Source organism: Euprymna scolopes, chromosome 22, assembly GCF_053919585.1.
Source record: "Euprymna scolopes isolate OS-2025 chromosome 22, ASM5391958v1, whole genome shotgun sequence".
Classification (NCBI taxonomy): domain Eukaryota; kingdom Metazoa; phylum Mollusca; class Cephalopoda; order Sepiida; family Sepiolidae; genus Euprymna; species Euprymna scolopes.
The window spans coordinates 10653176-10675858 of NC_136503.1; the positions used below are offsets into that span (position 1 = coordinate 10653176).

Sequence of the window (22683 nt, forward strand, 5' to 3'; positions counted from 1 at the left end):
AGCATGAATTATCTGAAGGAATTAACTTTGCAACAGAAATATAGTGTACTGATTGTGAGTAAGTGTTGCCTTCAGACTTTCATGAAATAAATCATGCAAAAAATATTCCAGTAAAGAACAAATCATTTATACCATTTTTGTTGCTGTTGCTGTCTTCATTATTGTGGACCCAGGTTATTTGTGGTATAGTGATAAACTCTCTCTGATACTATGTGATGTAATAATTGTTGGTATTTACTTAAAAAAAACAAAAAACAAAAAAAAACAGAGCCAAATGATGAAGTGAATGTAATAACGACTTTATTTCGGAGAGTGCAAGTAGGTAAACGGAGGTGAATATTATCTGCAGTACTATAGCATTCCCCCTGTTTATTTGCATGTGCATATTTGTTGTATGTTTAATCTTTAATCTATAGCATGTGATGGTTTTATGATCTATGAGATAAGATCAGTCTTTGTATTGTAACTGTCTCCTTATAGTTCTGTCTGATTTAGTTTGGGGTGGGTCATACTTGCCTTTGTTTAGTGTAAGTTTGGTGATGTTGGGTTTGTTGATTTCATCTCCAACATTAATTTCCTTTGGTCTATTCGTGTTCTCCATCGTGTCAGGTTTAAGGATATCAAAGTGAACCTTTTTTGTCACCGAAATTGGTATGGCATGCAAGTTGGTGCGATTGTGGTGGAATATAGTTCCATTGAGTGTCCCTATTATGTAGCTTTGAGGTCTTTCGCCATTCTCGATGATGGTTCCAGGGTGTCATCTGTTGTTGAATTTATTTAGTGCCTCTACACACTGATCTGGGGATAATGGTGGTAATTTCCTGGTTCTTCTGATCATGATGGGGTTTTCATACTTGCTTCTCAAATAACTTTTCACAATGTTCTTTCTTTCCAAGTTCTGATCAGCTGGGTAAGGTGATTGGTATAAGTCTTCCAAAAAGTATTTCAGCTGGTGATAGCAGTTTGTTGACTATTGGCGTTGCCCTAACCTGTAGCAGGGCAAGCTGGATGTCAGTTCTCCCCCTTTTGCATTTTTTATCATTGATTTGATATTTCGTACATGTCTCTATACAAAGCCATTGTTTCTGGTGTAGAGAGGTAAGCTTATGATGTGCCTGATACTCCAGGATTTGATGAAACTTTAGAAAGTCTGTCCAGAGTACTGTGGACCATTGTCATGATTTTGTCTGGACAACTAAAAAGCAAAGTATAACATTTTCATTTTATCTGCCACTGCTTTGTTGGTTACTGGTGTTGACATTTCATTGAGAATTGAGTAATTGGAGTATCTGTTGATGGTGAGCGGGAATTACTGCTCATCAATTTTGAATAGGTCTGATGCGATGAACTTCTAAGGTTGAGATGGAATGTCAAGTGAGTGCAATGGTTTGTTCGTGTGCTCAGCTTGGTGTTCCTGGCAAAGTGTGCACAATTTATACATCCTTTCAATATCCTTGTTAATATTTACCCAGTACATACATTCTCTTGCAAGTCTGTGTGTTTTCCTTATGCCTTGATCAGCTTAGTGGAGCTGTCATAGAATGTTCTTCCTCATGGAGTTCCAGATTTGATGGCAAATTCGTTGAGGAAAGACCAATATGCTCAAATCTCAGCAGGTGATTTACCGATATTATCTGGCCATCCCTGGTATATGATCTCTTTAATGAGATTCTTGGCTGGGTCCTTTACTATTTCAGTTTGTCACATTTTCTGTTTTTCCAATGAAAAACTGATGATTGAGATGGTCTGATCCTTGTCTTGTGTTTATACTATCCACTCTCTCATCTAGCTCCATTGTTTTATTGTTTTGGGGGTTAAGAAATTGACAGGTTATTGGCAAGGATCATTTCAGTCTGCATGTTACTCGGTAGCCCTGGATCTTTAATAGCATTCGCTGTTACCAATGTGGTGCTGAATGCAATGGTTTAGCACATATTGTGACCAGTAGCTTATGGTCCTTGATAATGAGAAGGCTTTTCCGTAGATGGTAGGTGTGGTATCACTGAATACCTTACACAATTGCTAACATCTCTTGTTTGATGTTGCTGTAATTGGTTCATGCATCAGTTAATGTTTTTAGATCCAAATGCAACTAGTTTGCCATCTTAGATCAGTCCCACTCTCTTTTGCAGTGATCTGAATTTAGTCTGATCGTAGTATAAAAGGCATGTTTCATTGGAAATCATTTAATTGAGCTGGTCTTAACACTTTTTGGTGATCAGGGTCCCAAATCCATGGTGCTTAGGATTTAAGAAGACCAGGCAATGGGTGAGCCTTTTCAGCAAAATTCAGAATATATGAAGAAAAGTAATTTAGTATACCTAGAAAACGTTGTAGTTCTCCTTTGTTTTGTGAGTTTTGCATTTTCTTAATGTTGCACACTTTATCTGAATCTGCTTTCATTCCAGTAGAGGTGTATATGTTGCCCCCAAAAAATATACTAGGTTGCTTTATAAAACACTTCTTGCTCTTAAATACGAGTTCAGTCTTGGCTGCACGGCCCATGAGATTATAAGTCTTTGTCATGGTCTTTATTATTTTGGCCAAATATGTCATCTAAACCTTCTAGTATTTGGTCCATTTTTGCTTGGACGATATCGTGTGTTATATTGAAATCAAACTGTAGACACTTCCAGCAGACTCGTCCAAGCAGCATCCTGCAGGTTGTCAACAGTTGTGATTCCTATTCCAGATGGACTGACCAGTATCTCACCTTTGCATCAAGTTGACTAAGCACTTTGGCTTTTTCAAAGGCTGGGTTTAGTTCTTTTATTTTTATTATTTTTTGTGAATATCTCTTGCGGCTAATGTTTAGTTTCTGTGGGTTTATGCATATTCAGAAAGACCCGTCTTTCTTTGTGCTGTATGCCAAACTGGAGCACCAATCTGTGTGTTCCTCAACTTTCCAGAGCATATTTCCTCCTTCAGTTTGTCTTTTAGATAAATACTGCATTTGTGTGGAGTGTCGATGAAAGGTTTTACATCTTCCATTAGTAAAAGTTTATCAGTCCCTCTAAAGTTTCCAATCCTATCAAACTTCTTGTGGCATTTTGACATTAGTTGACTGATAGAAAGGATAGGTGTATTTAAACACTTTTTAAAGGTGCACAGATGTATGGTTATTAGCTTCAGCTTTTCACATGTTAGCGTCCCTACGACTGCAGATCCTGGTACTTCTACAACATAAAATGTTGTAGTTGTTCATTCTGTTTCTATACTGCTATGGAATGCTGATGGTTCAACGATATTGAATTTGATTGCCTCTGTATAAGACGAGTTTCACATGTGGGCAGGATCACAGAATGGAGAGGGGTTTTTGTGATCTGTTGGAATGTTTCGAGTGAGAGTGTGTTGCCAGATGCACCGAAATCGATTTTCATATGAAGTGTGTGTTGTGTTCTGCATTTCATGCAGAGTGGTCCGATATTTAAGGTCGTCTAAGGCTTTGTCTCTCGGTTTCTTGGTTAAAGTATCCATGTATTTAACATTGATAGGGAGTGGAAATGATGTAAGGAATCATCTCCTTCACTCTCACTGTTTATATTTTCCTTTTGCATCCTGCATTTAGTCCCCCTTGGTGTTTGGTGCTGGTGGTTGCAAGATTTGCTCCTGTGTCTGCTTTTTTTCTGTATTCCTTTGATTTAATCTTTCTGCAGCATCTTGCCCAATGTCCCTAGCTTCCACATGCAAAGCACTCATTATTGTATGCTAAGCACTGTTGAAATTTGTGACTCGTATCGCAGTTCCTATATTTCCTACTTCGATTAATGCTGTATATTCTTTTTCCTTTTGGCATTCCAAGATGGTTCAGCTGGTCGTTCCTGGCAGTAAGGGCTTTGTACTTCCAGCCTTCAGTCAGCACGTTGGCTATGCTTCAGCCTTTTGGTTTACTATAGAGCCCATTCTGGAAAGCATCATATGGTGTTGAGAATATGATGTACTCTATAAGTCTCTTGCTTACCTCTTCATCTGCGAAGTCACATTATTGTACTGAAGTTCGTATAATGAAGTCTAAAGATTCACTTGACTTCTGACGGTATTGCATAAGGTTAAGTCTGTGAATCCTAAAATTGACATTTACTCTTAGCTGGCTTTCAAAGAAATTCTTCACTTGTTCAGGTGATTTCTTTTGTTGACCACCGAGGCTACTAGCATTTAAGCGTCTTAGGCCTTGATCCTATATACCATGGAAAATCTCTTCTATGTATGCAGTAGAGCACCGAGATACGACACTAATCCATTCCGGGGTTGGGATCATAAGTGAAATCGCTGTATGGCGAGGCCTAAGCAAAATTTTACGCAATACATATTAAAAATTAGTAAGAAAATACAGTACAATATATAATACACAGGTATATAATCAAATAACATTATAAATAACACCGTAAAGTGGGGGAAATACCGTAACTAGGGTCCTAAAACACATCGTAACCTGAAAAAAACGTATCCTAAGGCCATCGTATCCTGGGGTTCTATTGTCGATTCATTTTTTGTAAAAGCCCAATACTTTTGCTCAGAACAAGGTCAGACCAGTTCATTGTTGGCAGATGTGCCATAATGCTTTTCCTTTTTTTTTTTTTACGGCGTTTGTTTTGTTTTTCTTTTCCTTACCTTTAAGGAATATGAATGAGGAAACAATGTCTACTTACGGTTTGCAATATGGCATCGGGTATATTATTCTATCACGTGAGATTATTATCGTGTGCTGTTTTATTTTATCTATTTTGGTGCAGTTCATCTATTATTTTGTGTTCCGTAATACTGTTCGTGTGTGTGTGTGTATATATATATATATATATATATATATATATATATATATATATATATATATATATATATATATATATATATACCAAGTTAAAGGTATTCTGGGAGGGGGAAACTCTTGGATTAAAGCGAGGTTATTAAGATTACTCAAAAAAAAAAAGAGCAAAATATATTATTTTTATTTATATACACAAATATTACGAAGTCGCTACACTGAACATCCTAATATTTCAGACAAGTCTTCGTCAGGTGACATAATAAAGTTTATGTTCTACTGAAGAAGTCTGTAAAAAAAAAAGTCAAAATCTACATCTATATCAAAATATATCATCTACACCAATATATATATATATATATATATATATATATATATATATATATATATATATATATATATATATTAAAGGCTTCCTTCAGTCGTGACAGATTATGGATAGCCACGGTAAGGGTGCCTGCGCGTGAGATTTTTGTGGCCAGAGTTGCGCAATCTTCAACCACACATCTCTCGAGTCAACATTGTTGAATACCAGTGGCAAGTGGAGGTTCAGGACGACTGGAAACAATGCCGAGATAAGCGGAAATATGTACGGCATAATCGCGTTGACACACCGGTTCCCGTCAGATCACTGAAGTTAAGCAACGTTGAGCCTGGCTAGTACCTGATGGATGACCATTTAGGAATTCCAGGCGCTGTATGTGCTAATGTGCTATCCGCTTTATATATATATATATATATATATATATATATATATATATATATATATATATATATATATATATATATAATGTTAAAAGTTCACGTATGTTTCTAGGATAGTGATTTAAAGATTATGAAGGCTTTTTGGAGCATGAAAACGATGCTACTAAACGGCTAAAATAATCCACGTGAACTCTTTCGAACATAGTTGCCAGGAATGAACGCTGTCCATACTAAAAAGTTCAGTTTTTTCAACGGTTTCTTTTTCAGTTCGATAGTTTTTTTTGTGACAAAGAGCGGAGGTCCGCTTGAAATATATATATATATATATATAAAAAAAATAAAATAACAATAAAAATATTAAATACAAAAACTAACATCGTTTTCATGCTTCAAAAACCCCTCATAACCTTTAAATATATATATATATATATATATATATATATATATATATATATATATATATATATATATATATATATATATATATATATATATAATAAATCCTACCTCTGCCACCATGAAGTGATAATTGTGAGTATTTAGTAAGAAAACAACTTTATTCAGGAGATCGCCAGGCCGGTAACGGTTACATCCGGTCCCAGACAAGCAGAGGTCGTGTATATCGTCTGCAGTACTAGTTATTTTGTTTAAAACAAAGTTTACTTCAAAGTTTACAATCAAAGAAACAGGTTGTAATCATATGAGGGAGAAAGAAAAGGAAAGGAAGGAAAGCTGAGATTGACAGATAGCTCATCCTTTTACGTCAACCCCTGCTTGTACCCCCCCCCCCCCCCCCCGCACTACACTTCTTAGGGAAAGCCGTCAAGCACGACTTATCAGCTTGAAACTTCACCAGTTAAGAGAGAAAGAAAAACATTTGCCTGGAAATCACGTGATTTGCATAATTTCCGTTCGGTGCCTTTCTATGATCTCTTGACTTGTAAACTCTTCCACTCAAAACATGCGTATAAGGAGTATAACCTGTTGATCTATACAGCTGTTGACTCAACGGAACAACCGACAAATGGAAATTCGGGTTTGTTTTACTGTACACATAGATTCGAAAAAGTTGTCACAAGACAAATATAGAACAAATAAATGTTATCAAAGGCAAGTTAAGTTACTTTTCTACCTAACTGGATATGTTTTTAGTGTTTATATTTAATGTAACATGTTTATTCAGCTCGAAAAACATTGTGTTTGCCGATGTATTAGAAAAATTTAAAATGGCAGCCGACTCTCTCTTTGAGGCGGTAAGTTTGGGAAAATGAGTTATAAATAAAAAAACAGACAAAATACTGTTAGAAACTCGCTCAATATATGTTACCGTTACATAGGCTGACATATATTCGGCGGGTTTTTAACAGTATTTTGACTGGTTTTTTATTTATAACTCATTTTCCCAAACTTACCGTCTCAGAGAAAGAGTTGGCCGCCATTTTAAATTTTCCAGTACATACATCGGTAAACGCCGAATGTTTTTCGAGCTGAATAAACATGTTACATTGAATAAAAACACTAAAACATATCCAGTTGGGTAGAAAAGTAACTTATCTTGCCTTTGATAACATTTATTTGTTCTATATTTGTTTTGTGACAAATTTTTCGAATCTATGTGTACACTAAAACAAACCCGGAAATTCTTTCCTCACTCATGTGAGCAAACTCTTTCGAGCAATTCGTTTTTATTGTTGTTCTTTTTTATTCGGTAAAAAAAGAAGAAGAAAAAAGCTATTAATGTTTGTATTGTTTTGATTTTTGGGAGAATTGTTTTCATTTTGGGTGTTATTAACACAACGTTTCTGTTGATGAAACCTACGATCTTCGTCGGGTGTAAAAATCCATGCTTTTTTTTTCAACTAAGGAAAAGGAGGTTAGCTCTGTATTGCAAGAAATTGGACCGTGGGTTTGAGGGTGTTTCCTTAAATTATATATATATATATATATATATATATATATATCAATTTTCAAGGGTCACTAGGATTTTTTGGGGGGGGGGGGTTACGGACACACCCTCACACCCAGGGTTCAATTTCTTACAATACAGAGCTAACCTCCTTTTCCTTAGTTGAAAGTAAGCATGGATTTTATATCCGACAAAGGTCATAGGTTTCATCAACCGGAACGTTGTGTTAATAATACCCAAGATGAGAATAATTGTTCGAACAATCAAAACAATACAAACATTTATACCTCATCTCAAAAATTCAGAATCGTATTAAAGCTATCAATGATTTTTTTTTTTAAATAAAAACCTTGTGTAATTGTTGTTAGCAGTTGTATTTGCAACGTCCATTACAAATCGTCTCTATACAAAATGATTCTACGCAGACACAAAAACTATCAATAACTTGTTTATTGGTGTGGAAAGCAATTTCACTTTCAGCAGCAGATAAATCATTGCGTGTATTATCATAGAAATGTTTATGCTAAACTATCAGCTTCTCGTAATAACTTGATTCTATACTTAGATATTTTATACAAACAGATCAAAGTTGAATGGCGAAAAATATGCATTTTTTTTCATTTTTTTCTTGACTCTGACTTTGACTATATTAATATATTAGTATTATGATATTTATATATTAGTATTATGATATTAATATATAGTATTATGATATTTATATATTGGTATTATGATATTTATATATTAGTATTATGATATTAATATATAGTATTATGATATTTATATATTAGTATTATGATATTAATATATTAGTATTATGATATTTATATATTAGTATTATGATATTAATATGTATATATTTTAGTGATTGGACGATTTCACTATTTTCCCCGATTCCGATGCAATTACCGATTCCATACTAAATTCCAGATTCCAAGTCTTTATAAATTTCTAAATATTTAACTATAAAGTTGCTATTTTCCCCCGATTACGATAAAAACGCATATTAAATTTGCATATATTTTCTCAAACGTAAAAGCACACATATGTGTGTGTGGGGGGGGAATGATCTATTGATCTTAGTTTAACTGGTCGTTTAAATTCAATAAATATTTGTTATTTTATTATTACTAAAAGCAGTCGGGATTTTGTTTAAAAAAAATCAAATAAAAAATAAAGAAATCGTTTTTGACATCAGAAAAATACGTACAATTTTTTTCTGATTTTTATACCGATTCTGATACCATCATGGCATATGTTGGGCGTTTTTTTCCAAACTAACAGTGTTTATTTAGAATTACACTTATTTAAAAAAACAAAATTTACAAAAAATCTTCATGGAACAAAAATACAGAAAAATTGTCATGGAACGAATATGACATATTCCAAAAATGACGTAAATTATTATTTTTTTTTTAATAAGAAAATCAAATTTTACGATTTTTTGCAATGAAAAAGTTTTAATTATTTTGAATACAGACAATATCTTGGTAGCCGAACTGAATTGTCGCCCTTGAATTTTAAAACAAATTACGCATCCATTGTACCATTATCCCTGTCCATAAAACACGTGTCCTAAACTCTCATTGGACAGAATATGAGTTGCATCAAGAGAACTTTGCAAAAATTATTCACTCTGAACATTTGACTTCAACTTCATATCTCTGAAGTGGCTAGTTGATTAAAAATTTATACACCTTCAAACTCAGCAGTTGGTTTTAAAAAAATCGTATGCAACTCCAGATTACAACTGCACCAGAAATTGCCGACTTTTGATGCACAAATCTCTTTACTCTGATTCTGAATAAGACATTTAAGATAAAAATTAAAAACTAATGAAAATTTTTTAAGTGTTTTCCATGTCAGCTTTTTTTTTTATCAGACTTAGTCTTCTGCATAAAACTTAGGAAGTTCGTGCCTCAGGATGCATGAAGTTGTCTTTATTAGTAGTTTCCACTATCCATTAACATGCAAGATTGCAGGTGTTTGACCCTGACACCGAGAATAGCAACGTCCAGAATTCACATAGGAAGTCTGATAAGGTTTAGCCTAGACTACATAAAGGAATGACACAGAAGCAGTATTGCTTATATATAGCAATATTGCTTATATATAACAATATTGCTCATACATAGCAATATTGCTTATATATAACAATATTGCTTATATATAGCAATATTGCTTATACATAGCAATATTGCTTATATATAGCAATATTGCTTATATAAGCAATATTGTTATATATAGCAATACTGCTTATATATAACAATATTGCTTATATATAGCAATATTGCACTCCATTGACTTGTGGTTCCATGTTGATGGATCCTGATGCTGACTCCTGTTAGCTAGGTAGCTTTGACACGACCATGTCACTACCACTGTGAGAAGGGAGTGATCTTTAGCTGGGGTGTTCTGTTTGGTTATTTGATCTGTCTTACTTCTGTTGCCTCGTTTTCACATCAACGCTGCAGAAGTGCAGCTGCACAATTAGTTGACCTAAGCAATCCTATGTGCAGCAGATGCAGCATCAAGAAGCAAAGAAATTCTGTTTATTATTTTTTGCAATTAAAATCTATGTTTTGTAATGTTTTTTTTTCTTATTAATGGTTTTATTTTTTCTTAATGCTTTTTTTTTTTGCTGAAGAGACGCCATCATAGATAACGTCATTGCGTAATTTGCCACCTGAAAATGGTAGACGGCTAGCTCATCTTGCGAAGTTAATTGATCCATCATTGGAGGTTGGAAAAATAATCAGCAGATAAGATTAGAGCAGGAAAATAGAAAGAATGGAAGATAGAGAGAGAGAGAGAGAGAGAGAGAGAGAGAGAGAGAGAGTTTGCATGTGCAGTTGTTTTATGTTTTTGAGGGGTGGGGGTGGACATCTTTACATCTATAAAAAGACTCGGTCATACTTCAATTTCAGTAATATTTTCATTGTTAAACACAGATTCAATGTACGTATGTTAGGTGCTAAAAAGCATTATTATAAGAGAATCTGTCTTTCGATTGGTATGTGATTGAGATTTGAAATATAATTTTTTTTTTTTCGTTTGCGACAATTAAATGTGAAATATATTTTTCATTTGTGACAAAAGTCTGCAAATAACATTCTCTCATCTGTGACATCTAAATTGGAAATACCATTTTTTGATCTATAACACCTAATTTGAAAATAATTTTTTTATTTGTGATACTAAAGTCTGAAATAACATTTTTTTTTATCTGTAGCATCTAAATTTGAAATAACAAAAATTTTCATCGGTGACACCAAAGTTTGAAATAGCAATTTTGCCTGTGAGAACTAAGTTTGAAATAGCATATTTTCATCTGTGACCCCTAAATTTAGAAGTAGCATATTTCCATTTGTAACACTTGAATTTGAAATAATATTTTTTTGCCCGTGACACTTAAGTTTGATTTCGTTTTAAACTGAAGTATATAATAAGAATTGTCTACCTTCTAAGTTTAGAAATGTACAAACGAATAAAAATTAAAAACTAAAATTATTTCACTGCATCCCGAGCAACGCCGGGTAGATACAACTACTAACAAAAAAAAACAAAATGGTTAAAGGATGCAATTAATTCATATTCTCATCCCTGAAATTTTTATCTTATTTTTGTAATTTCTAAAATAATGTAAAATATCGTCTTTACAATTTTTTTTTTTTTTACAAGGGAGTCACCACTTATCAAGGCCCTAAGACCATTCGAGGATAAAGGTTAATGAATGTAAGGTGGTAGTGTAGTAATCGTTAATGGGGTAAATTGGGTAGAATTTGATTTTTTATAAGAACGGCTTAACAAGAACTTGTTTACATTGGACTTGAAAGCTACCATGTTGTATTCAACCGGGAAGCAGGCCAGCAGAACAGTGTTTCACAGACACGCAGCTCTGGGAAAGAAGTTTTATTCATGGAATCTGCGCTTATATTTAGGCACAGAGTGAAGGAAATCGTATATAGTGGTTGTAGCTAGTCGGGTGTTTTTTGTGAAAGTTTGGCAAGGGGGGACCATGGATTGGAGTTCAGTCGAGCACTTCCCATGAAAATAATGATAGAGCAGAAACAGGATCTCAACGTTTATGGATGCCTGTTATGATTGCAGACCTGTCAATATTATTCTAAAAAACTTGTCCAAAATTAGTACTGCGATTGGATTTCTTCATAAAATTTTACTGGAGGAAAAGTTGTAAATCTTTGTATAGAGCTTTGTTTTCAAGTGAAAAGTTGAATAATAGAATTATATTTTTTATTATATTTTTTAAAATTTAATCCTTGTTGAAAAAAAGAATGTGAATTTACTAACTTTAAATGTATCGGTTTCTATAACAGTAAAAAAAACAAATAAACAACCTTTAAAAGCATAGAAAAATACCCGACCCAGGATGGGTAATATGAATTTCTCAAACAGAATAGTTTTATACCACGTTTTATGCTCTCTTGTGAAGATTAAAATCAAGATATAATAATATTAAACCTTATGTCTAGAATTCTTATTTCAATTTGATCAAAATCCATTACATGATTTTGATCCTAGGAAATATCACAAATTTAAGGCTTAAGCTTAAGGGATCTTTTGAAGAAATTAAAATTCAATGAATCATGCTTTATTAGTGTCAAATGACTATGTATCCAATTCATTGTAAATCTGATATATTTGAATTTTTAAATGGTTCAGTATGTTCATATTATGCCCCCCTTTGAAACTCTTTAAAATAACCCAAAGAAACTTAAATTTGTGAAATATTATTGAGCAGTTCAGCCCAGCTTTGCTTGGGTCCTATGTACTGTTCATAACTCTATGTACTGTGCATATATATATATATATATATATATATATATATATATATATATATATATATATATATATATATTAAGAAATATATATATTAAGAAATTTGACATGTCCAGGTAACCTACATCTAAAATTTCAAGTGTTTAGACCCAAAATTGGCGGAGGAGTTTGGTAGAGTCTGCAATGGTCAAATCTTTCAACTTTGACCTCTTGGCAGCCAAATTTTCGCCCAAAAACTGATTAAAAAGCTTGTTGCGTGTCTGAATACTCTTTATATAAAATTTCAAATGTTTGTACCCAAAATTTACGGAATAGTTTGGTAGAGACCACCAAGGGCAAGTCTTCTGAACTTTGACCCCTTGGTAGCCAAATTTTCGGCCAAAAACCGATTAAAAAGCTTGCCCGATGTCTGAGTACACTTTTTGTAAAATTTCAAATATTTAGACCAAAAATTGGCTGAGAGGTAAAATTTTTTAAAACTTTGACCCCAATTTTGACACCTTAGCATTTATTGTTTTGTGCTCAAATCAAGTTAAAAAGTTTGAGCCATGTCCAAGAAACTTACATCTAAAATTGGCAGAGGAGTTTGATAGATTTTTCAAAAGTCAAATCGTTGAACTTTGACGCCTTGACAGCCAAATTCCTGGCCGAAAACCGATTAAAAAGATTTTCCCAAATCTCAATACCCCTTATGTCAAATCTCGAGTCTGTTGACTGAAAATTGGCAGAGTATTTTGGTAGGGAAATGTACACGCACAGACAGACACACAGATAATTTCACTTTTATAGATATATAGATTGATGCTGAATATCTATTTTAAAAATTTCACACAAATTGGAGAGAGAGAGAGAGAGAGAGAGAGAGAGAGAGAGAGATTATTAAAAAGTATGGAGCGTCTCTTTGATTATTCTGTTCTTGATTTTTTTTTTCTAATTTTCGTATTTTCCTTTTTTTTTTACATAGGCGTCACCACTTATCAAGGCAGATCGGCCACTCAAGGATAAGGGTTAAAGAGTGTACAGTAGTCAAAAGGACAATATAGTAATCGATAGTAATGGAAGTTCGGTAAATTTGTTAACTTAAGTGGAACGGCTCATCAGAAACTTGTTCACGTTGGACTTGAAGACAACCATATTATAGACAGCTGGAAAGCAGGAAAACGGAAGACAATTCCACAGGCGTGCAGTTCTAAGAAAGAAGCTTTGATCATGGAATCTATGTTTAGGTTTAGGCACAGATAAAGAGTGGGGAAAATTATTGATAGTGTTTTCAGCTAGTCTAGTGTTTCTTGTGAAGGTTTGGCGAGAGGGGACCATAGATTGAAGCTCAGTCGAACACTTTCCATGAAAATAACGATAAAGCAGAGACAAACTCGCAACATCTCTTCTGTGAGATAGAGGTTGCAGCGAAGAGAAAAGGACATCTCCCACCAGGCCACGAAGTCTATTTTGAACCCTATCAAGGCAGGACAAGTCTTTTCTAGCAGCTCCTGCCCAGATGTATTTTTGTTGAATTGTTGCAAATGTGATGCGTATGTTTCTTTTTGTTCCATTATTTCGCGAGCACTTTTAACTGAATCGTCCAGTTGTCATCGGGTGGTTATGTCTGCTAAGCTTAAAAATGCGTGGCAATTTATATTTTTTAAAAGTATAATACGTATGAGTATCGAATGCCATAGTTGAGATCGTGGTCACGTGATAGAGGCGTGGCTAAATAAATGTATGAACAGTATTTAAAAGGATTTACAAAATCATAAAATGTAGAATTTACAAGTTTGTTTGTTTTTTTTAGGGGGGGGGGGTTCTCATGCCGCCTCATAGTCATTTACGAACTTAGGCACTTTAAAATATTATGACTTGATTCATCATTAGCGTTATTTATTTTCGGTGGTTTCAATTTTATGTACATCGCTTCTAGTATTTCAAGTCTTTTCATGTTAGGATTACTATGTAAAATTTTAGGATTTTCGACAATGATTTTTCGAAATTATGTAAGTGGGAAGCCATGTTTTTTAACGTGTTGACATATGACATGTCGAACTAAAGTCAAAAAGGTGAAGTGTACATATTCGGGACAATGTGTGGGTAGTATGACCAATGTAACTATTGGCGTTAGGGTTGTTGGAGAGACATTCTCCCATGGGCATATAAAGTGATACATGTTGTTGTTGGTTTTCATATTAAGATTTTGGTTTGATAGGTGTTGTTGTTAATTATCGGTTTTTAGTTTTGTTTAGTAAATGATAACAAAGACAAATTCATCACCTCTGTATATAAGAAATCTACCTCCATTAATTCTTGTATCTTGAACTACAGAAACGAATATCCATATCGTTCTAAAATTGTAATTATCAAAAATCTAATACATCGCACTAAATTAATTTCCTTAAATAAAAAATATTTTTAGTGAACTAAAAAAATATTAAGCAAGTCTTAATCAGTAACCAATTCCCCAGTTGATAAACAAATCCAATTAATAATTAGAAACTTAATTCAAATGACTAATAACAAAACAATTTGCATCCCGTTAACATATTCTACGGTTACATGATAACTTTAAATCCGACGAAAAGGTTGATAAAAATATAATTCATAGATACGTTATCTTCCGCCAATAATACAAAAATCAGTCACGTTTAATGTCCGTTTTTTTCCAGTGATAACACTTGGGTCACCGTTTGCTGATGTGTTTTTTTTTATGTCGTGGCTTTCAATTAAGCATTATTATTTTCCCTTTCTTTAATATTGGTTTCTTCATACAACAATCTTTCAATTACTAACGCCTACTTGGGAACATCCCGACTTGCTTCCAGTGCTGTCACTAACATATCAAAAAAATCTGCAAGTGAAACTAGGAGATGCACAATTCTGTCCTCTTCATCAATTGAGTCACTAATAACTGCCAACTCATCAAATATTTCTCTCATCATTTTTTTTTGTGTTCGTGAAAAGTCACCCTCTTTTAATTTAAAGGAATACAAATTTTCTCCTCAACGCTAATTTATTAGCCTATGTTTTGCAACAAGCAACAAAGTCCCATCCCTTCACTGTAGAGCTCTTTAGATATTGGTAAGCCTTCTACTCTAATAGTTTCTGCCCTCGAACTGCTAGACTTTGGTACTCTCTCCTGATTTCCCGCTTCTCTGACTGTACTAAAGTGCAGAAGTCCAAGTTTAATGTGAACAGACTTTTTGCTACTCAACTACTTATAAAACTTATTTATAGATATAGTCCTAAATAGTAGCCCCTTACATCCAAGTGGCACTTTACCTTAGTTTGAGGATGAATAAAAGTTATATATATATATATATATATATATATATATATATATATATATATATATATAACTTATTGCAAAGCTCATTTCACGGTTATGCCTTAATTTTTTATCCATTACACTTCTACACTGTATTGCCTTCCATAAATTACCTTTATATATACTAAACAATGCTTCAAGCAAACTACATTAACTATTATATATATATATATATAAAGTTAGAAAAGTATTTCACGTTTCATCTTCACAGAGATTTGTTTGTAAATACGTGTGTGTATGCTCTATTTCGATCAATGCAACGCCTTATGAAGGATCACTGATTTGAGTTATTACATGAAGCTGAAAAAGCCTTTCGAGAAAATTTTCGGTTCAGTGACTCCAAATCTTAATGGTATAATCAATTTATACAACTGAAGTTATGGGCTTAGAAAACTTTTCATTTTATTTTTAACTTAGTTCTGATAAGAAAGTCTTAAAATGATATTTGCATTTAAATCAATTGATAATAAAATAAAATGTGTATAAAATACGTTTATAAGCCAAATTACAACGCAATATTATAAAAATAAACAAATATTTATTTGTTTAAAATAATATTTCGATGGTAGACTCCATACTCAGAATTTTATACATTTTTTTCTTTTCTTTTTTTCCTCGCCACGATGTTAAATTAAAGAAAACAGTTAGTAAAGAATCCGTGTGTTGTCTGTCTGCAATGTTATTTTGAAATGTCGGAAGGATATGTTTGGTGCATGTGATATGAAAGTTAGAGTTGTGTTTTAAAAGAATAAAAAAAATTGTATAAAATTCTGAGGATGGAGTTTATATCCGAAATATAAATTTTAAACAAATAAATATTTGTTTATTTTCATAATATTACGTTGTAATTTGACTTATAAACGTATTTTAAAATTTATATAACACTTCTGTCGTGGAAAACATAACTCTGACTTTCATATCATGTGCGACAAACATATCCTTCCGATATTTCAAAGTATCACTGCAGACAGACAACACATATTCTTTACTAACTGTTTGTTCTTCAATTTAAAATCATGGTGACGAAAAAAATGTATAAAATTCTGAGGATGGAGTTTATCTCCGAAATATAAATTTTAAACAAATAAATATTTGTTTATTTTAATAATATTGCGTTGTAATTTGGCTTATAAACGTATTTTATACATATTTTATTTTAAAATTTAAACGACGCTTCTATCACGAAAAACACAACTCTGACTTTAAATTAATAATAGTTTTCCAGTTTTTTGGTCATGCTTCTTTGATGGCCCATTTAGAAATTTCAAATGGTTGGAACTTAAAAGATTTAAAATCAATCAAATAAACATCCTGTCTTAGACTTCTCCTTACCACTAGAATTAAGAAATTAAAAGTCGGGAGAATTGTGTTTAAGGATATTATCCTTTAGTTGATCTGTCCTGTTCAGACTCTAAACACATTCGATCTTTAGAATTCGGGGATATTGAAGCGCCATTTATCACAGAAAACCAGACAGGTTGAATATGTTGCGTGCTTGCTGCAATGCACGCAGATGCGGAAGAACATTTCACATACAGCAAAGAGAAAAGCAGTTCGATCACAGCATGAGATGTTCGCAAAAAACGCAAAATCATTACTAATTTCAGAATTAATTTGAAATAACCGAAAATAATGTGACGTGGTTTACTATAAATTGCATCAAATTATATATCAAGTAATTTTATTGCGATTATCATCAATATTCCAAGAAATGAATTCATATATCTATAATTCGTCTAAATATCCATCAAAGAAATTCCAATTTCAAAGATGCCATGACAACTTCAAAGAAGACAGCAATTAGCTACATTAAATATCTTCTGAATAAATTGTGTGGGTGAAATTCAATTTTATATTATTATTTTAACACTACTTAATCAAAAATTCTTTGCATCCTTTATTAACTGCAAGAATTGTCAGACTCAAAATCCATAGAAGCAAACAAAATCGACCGAAAAATGGTAAAACCAGCTTATATGACTGAAGTTATGGGCTTAAAAAACGTTTTATTATATTTTTAATTAACTTCTCATTAGAATATTTTTAAATGATATTTGCATTCAAATCAATAAAAAATAATTTTTGTGGGTGTGTCTTCTGACAAGGTCATGCTTCTCTGGGAATCCATTTAAAAATTTCAAATGGTTGCAACTCAGAGACTTAAAATCAATGAACATACTGCCTTAGATTTTTCCTTAGCACTAGAATCAAGAAATTCCACGTCAGGAGAATTGTGTTTAAGGATTGCATAACCTTTTCTTCCGTTTGCATTCCATTTCAAAGTGCATCCATTGCTTCTTGAGCCAAAATAGTGACCAAGAAAAATAATCCTATTCTGTTTAAATATCCACCAAAGAAATTTCATTTTCAAAGATGCCACGACAACTTCAAAGAAGAAATAAGCTATTTGAATATCTAGTGAATAGATCATGTGGGTGGAATTCAATTTTATATTAAAAAAAACATTTTTTTTAAACCGTCGATGAAATTTTTTTCCTGTATTTGTTATTATTTGTGTCACAAAGTTCATTCTCAGAGGATGTTGCTATGGAAACAATGTGTTTAGATGAAAATCGTATTTTTATTTTCAATAAAAGACACAAATAACAAATGAGAGTAGAAATTATATTTCACGCGTGAAAATGATTGATGTTCCTCTGCTATGTAAAAAATAGCCGATTGCAGAGAAAGAGGTGTATGCTGTTTGCCTTTCGGAAGCCTTGGAATAGCCAATGTGGTGTGGTTATTCTTCTATCGGCTGGATGCTGGGCACTTCTGTAAAAGAAGATGATAAAAAACCGTGTATGTTTTACATATCTATATTATATTCCTCTTATTCCTCTGCCCGTTTCACTTTTTCTTCACAGCAATTACCTTCTCTCTTTTTTAGGAGGAACAGAGTAATGTAGTACCTGGTTTAGTATCAGGATACTATCTTCCCAGGCATTACTTCCTCCTTTTTGGGAGGTTAGTATAGCATATGTCCTGTTGGTATGATACGACCCCTCCCCCAAGCATTACACCACATTTGGGGTAGTGTAATGTAAATTTTTAAAATGAAACAATAAACGAGATAATAAATGATAAATTTTAGTGTAGCCATTCGTGCAGGATGGGGGAAAAAATGTCTAAAAGTAAGACATCTTAAAAGCGTTTGTTTCGTGGTTTTAATTATGTTTGTATTTACTTTTAAATTTATTCTTAGATTTTAAATTAGAAGCAGAGAATTAAATTCCATAAAAAATTTTTAAGTGGGCATTAAAAAAAAAAAAAACAAATTATCATATGGAGTCGGAAATAAAATGTCCCCACCATTCTTATTTGATGATTTGTTTAATCTTTTTTAGTTTTCTTTTTGCTTTTCTCGAAATTTGATAATTTAGTTTTCGAATTTTTTAGATGACGCTTGATTATTTGGATTCTTCAGACTATTGTTCTCAACTTATAAAGAAAAAAAAAAATAAATGCTTTTTAATATTGAGACATGTCTGGTAAATGAGTGATTAATTGAATGCAAGTTACTTTTCTATCCATAGTTGGGAGACGGGGGCTCAATGTTCATACCTTCCCCAACAGTGTTGGTGAATAAATGACCACAATTGATTCGATTGAAATTTGAACTCAGCGTAGCCGATTCCATAATCTCAAAAAGGTATCGATAAAATCAATGCCTCTCCCCTGCTGCAAACAACTAAAGATATTGTCGAGAATAAAGCAAATATCCAAAACCTTTGTCTGAATAGCGCATATCTAAATAACAATTCTTCAATATTTTGAAAGATGGTAACTGGTTTATGTGTAAGAAGTGTACGAGAATGAAAAATTCGGACGTGGAGAAAATATATTTGGATGGCAAGGTTATCGAGGTTGTCCAGAAGTTTGTTACTTTGGTGATCCCATTGGAACCCATAGAGGTGCTGGTACTTGTGTGATTGTAAGAGAGTTAGGAATGGATAGAGCTAGTTCCAGGAACTTTTGTCATTACTAGTTTTAGAACAATTAACGGAATTGGAAAAATCAGAACTTTTGGAGTTATTGGAATCAGTATCAGAATCGGAAACATCTGTGCCTATTTTCCAATGCTAAAAACGATTCTTTTAAATTTTTTTTGTTTGTTTAAAACTTAATTTATCATTGCTAGTACTAATAATAAATAATAATAAATGATATTTGCTGAATTGTTACTAGATCACTCCCTGCAAGTGTATTTTTAAGTTTGCTAAAATATAGGATGGAACGATAAAATTGTCACCCGAGAAAAGACGACATGATTCCATTTCCGTTTGATGAAAATTGATTTTCTTTTTCTTTTTTTTGTTGCATACCATCTATTAGTTGGTCAGTTGTGTAAAAGCGATAGAAGCTTTCTATCATGTTTAAAAGTTACACAATCTTCAACAAGCAAGATCGAAGATGCACCACTGTACAACTCATAGTTTCTACCAAGTTATGACAACAGGGCCATTACCAGCACCCTCAATATGCATCGCTGAATTGCCATGAATAACAAAGACATGCCCAGGGTGATGAAAACAAAGTTTCTGGCCACAGTTATGCTCTTTGGTGTGGTTTCAAGTAAGGGCCACATCATGCCACCTCACATCTTCAAAGTCGGCTTGAAAGTCAACACCAAAGTGTACCTGGATGTGCTGAAGAGTGTGGTGATCCCTGGTGCATTATTAGGCCCTGGATATGACCTTAAACTATATTCGATGGTGAGGCCCCAACTTGCAGGCTTTGGGGAGTGTTGAGCCACTCTTTAATTGCCATTGCTCCCAGGTCCACTCTGACCTGGACTGGTAGTAACTATGGGTTAAATAGAAACCGATTTAAAAAAAATATATTCTATTAAACAAATTGTTCTTCAAAATCACTGGATTCGGCATTAAACAATCTGAAAAGGGTTGAAATAACGTAAAACAAAAACAACCAACCTGGTGCATTAGCACTAGATTAAATTGAACTGAGTATTATTAATAAGAAATGATTCTCACTTATATAAGTGAGAATGTGTGTGTGTATGTGTGAGGACAGTGTTATCTCAGTCAGATTTTTATTTCATTCTTTCAACCGCGACCCAATCACTTACCCTTGCTACCTATCCTGTGTAAGTTCTGAATCTTTCAATCGGCCATGTTTGCATTTTTTCAATAACAGTTTTCAAACATCCACATCAAAATTTCATCCATTTCGCTTCAGGTGATTTCTTTTCCCTTTGAAGTATTTTGAAGTTCCTAGAGGAAAATTAATTTTTGTTAAGTGCCTTTTAATTTTAGATCCCCTTTTATTTTCCTGATTTCTCAGTGTTTGTTTTATGGCCTCGGTTTTTATAAAAGGATTAGAGGTAGGAAAGGACGCCATAGAGGTCACAACAAAGAATACATGAAATGAACAACGTTGGAAATGTGTAGATTCTGACTCCATATAATTAAAGACAGACGAATATTGAAGGTTGAGAACCGATTTTATTTACTACTAACAACTTGTATTAGGAGATGCAAAGTGTTCGTAGGATGGAATGTGATTTAACGAAGAATGGATTGTCCGATGGAGATATTTGACTGTTTGTATTATGGTGAAATGTTCGTAGAATTTTTGTAGGTATGTATGAATTGACAAGGAATGGATGTTCGTAAAATGTTTGTAGGTATGTATGAATTGACAAGGAATGAAGGTTCGTAAAATGTTTGTAGGTATGTATGAATTGACAAGGAATGAATGTTTGTAAACGTAACTTATCTTTTGGACGATGGATGTGGTAGGGGTAGGCCGGTTATCCTGCTGTCGGTGATGCGTGTCCTAGCTTGTAACTGGAAAGCGGGTGACTTCTTTCATCAGCAGCTAGCAGCCCTGCGTCTTCGTCTTCTTTTTCCTCCTCTCTCCTCTGGTTCCCTAAAATCCCTCGTTTTATAGTGAAAAACCGGCTCCCAGTGATTGTGATATTTGAGGTATTTATTTTAGGCGCGGAGCTCTGCCATTGGTCGATAACTATTTTGTGGTTATCTTATTTTTTGCGTGGAGCCATGTGCAAAAGACGATTTTTTATTTTGTCTCTCATAGTGGATGCGTTAACATCCGGTTCGCTGCTAATTCTCATCATGTTCCCACAGTTTTCATTATAGTTTTGAATATTTAGGTTCGCAGCGGTCTGCATATGTAATTTCCCTTGGATTTTTATTAATAACCTTCGTCTAGCCCTCAATTCCTCATTGTAACATGATCCGGCCCACAGGATCGAATGAGGTCTCCATCCCTGGTCTAACACAAGGGCGGCATGTAAAATATATATTAAACGGAATATGAGTCGATATCAAATGTGATATTGTTATTTACCTGATTTGATATATATACACAATGTTTCAGTCATTGTACGCTCTGGACTTCCTCAGATGTCCATTTTTTTTTATAGTTTGTAAAACCTGGAAATTTTAAACTTTACTCTGTATTTAATCTGCCTGGGTAGACTGCTCCCAATACATCTTTAATATCTTTTTGAATAACGTACTGGTTGATTCGTGTTTTTTGTTTTGTTTTTAGGTAAAATAAATTAAATAAACATTAATTGAATCCCATTGAAAAGATTATTTATACCGTGATTTTACCCCAAAAGACCCCGGGGATAGGATTTTAAAATGCTTTTGTCTCTGATTTACGAGATGCATTTTGATCAGCATACAAACATGGCGTCGTTGTTGAACAGCGTATTGAATGTTTACCGTTTCATGAATCATTATTTATTCTTCGTTATGTAATTTTTAAAAAACTTTTTTATTCAACTCTTATTTCTGTTTCGGTCATCTTGTCTGAGAATTCTTAAAGAAGTCAAAGCTTTAAAACACACACACACACACACACACACACACACGTACACACACACGTACACACACACACACGCGAAAGTCCCACATCTTTGCTACATCAAGAACTTCAAAACATGTTATCTGCAAACTGTGTAGAGAGCCAAGCAGTCGGTTCATTCGTGAATCAAAAATCAATGATCCTGTTCTTCCAGGTCAGTCCATCAAAAGGAAATGTCAGCATTACGATTGGGAAGAAGACGAAGAAACGAGTCTTGTCAGAGTTATTTTTGAATTTTATAACCACCGCATGTTCTTGATTGGAAGTAGAGGTATATTTGATTTCGTCAAGTGACAAGAATAGTTGTTAGTTCATTAAACACTCGAACGTTCTTTT

General features: G+C 33.4%; 1 protein-coding gene and 1 pseudogene across 11 annotated transcripts in view; both read left to right on the top strand.

Annotated features, from left to right (window-relative positions):
* Positions 1–22683, top strand: part of LOC145243887 (uncharacterized) — a 1140095-nt gene that overhangs the window by 490708 nt on the left and 626704 nt on the right. The window lies entirely within an intron of this gene.
* Positions 5350–5466, top strand: LOC145244029 (5S ribosomal RNA; annotated as a pseudogene).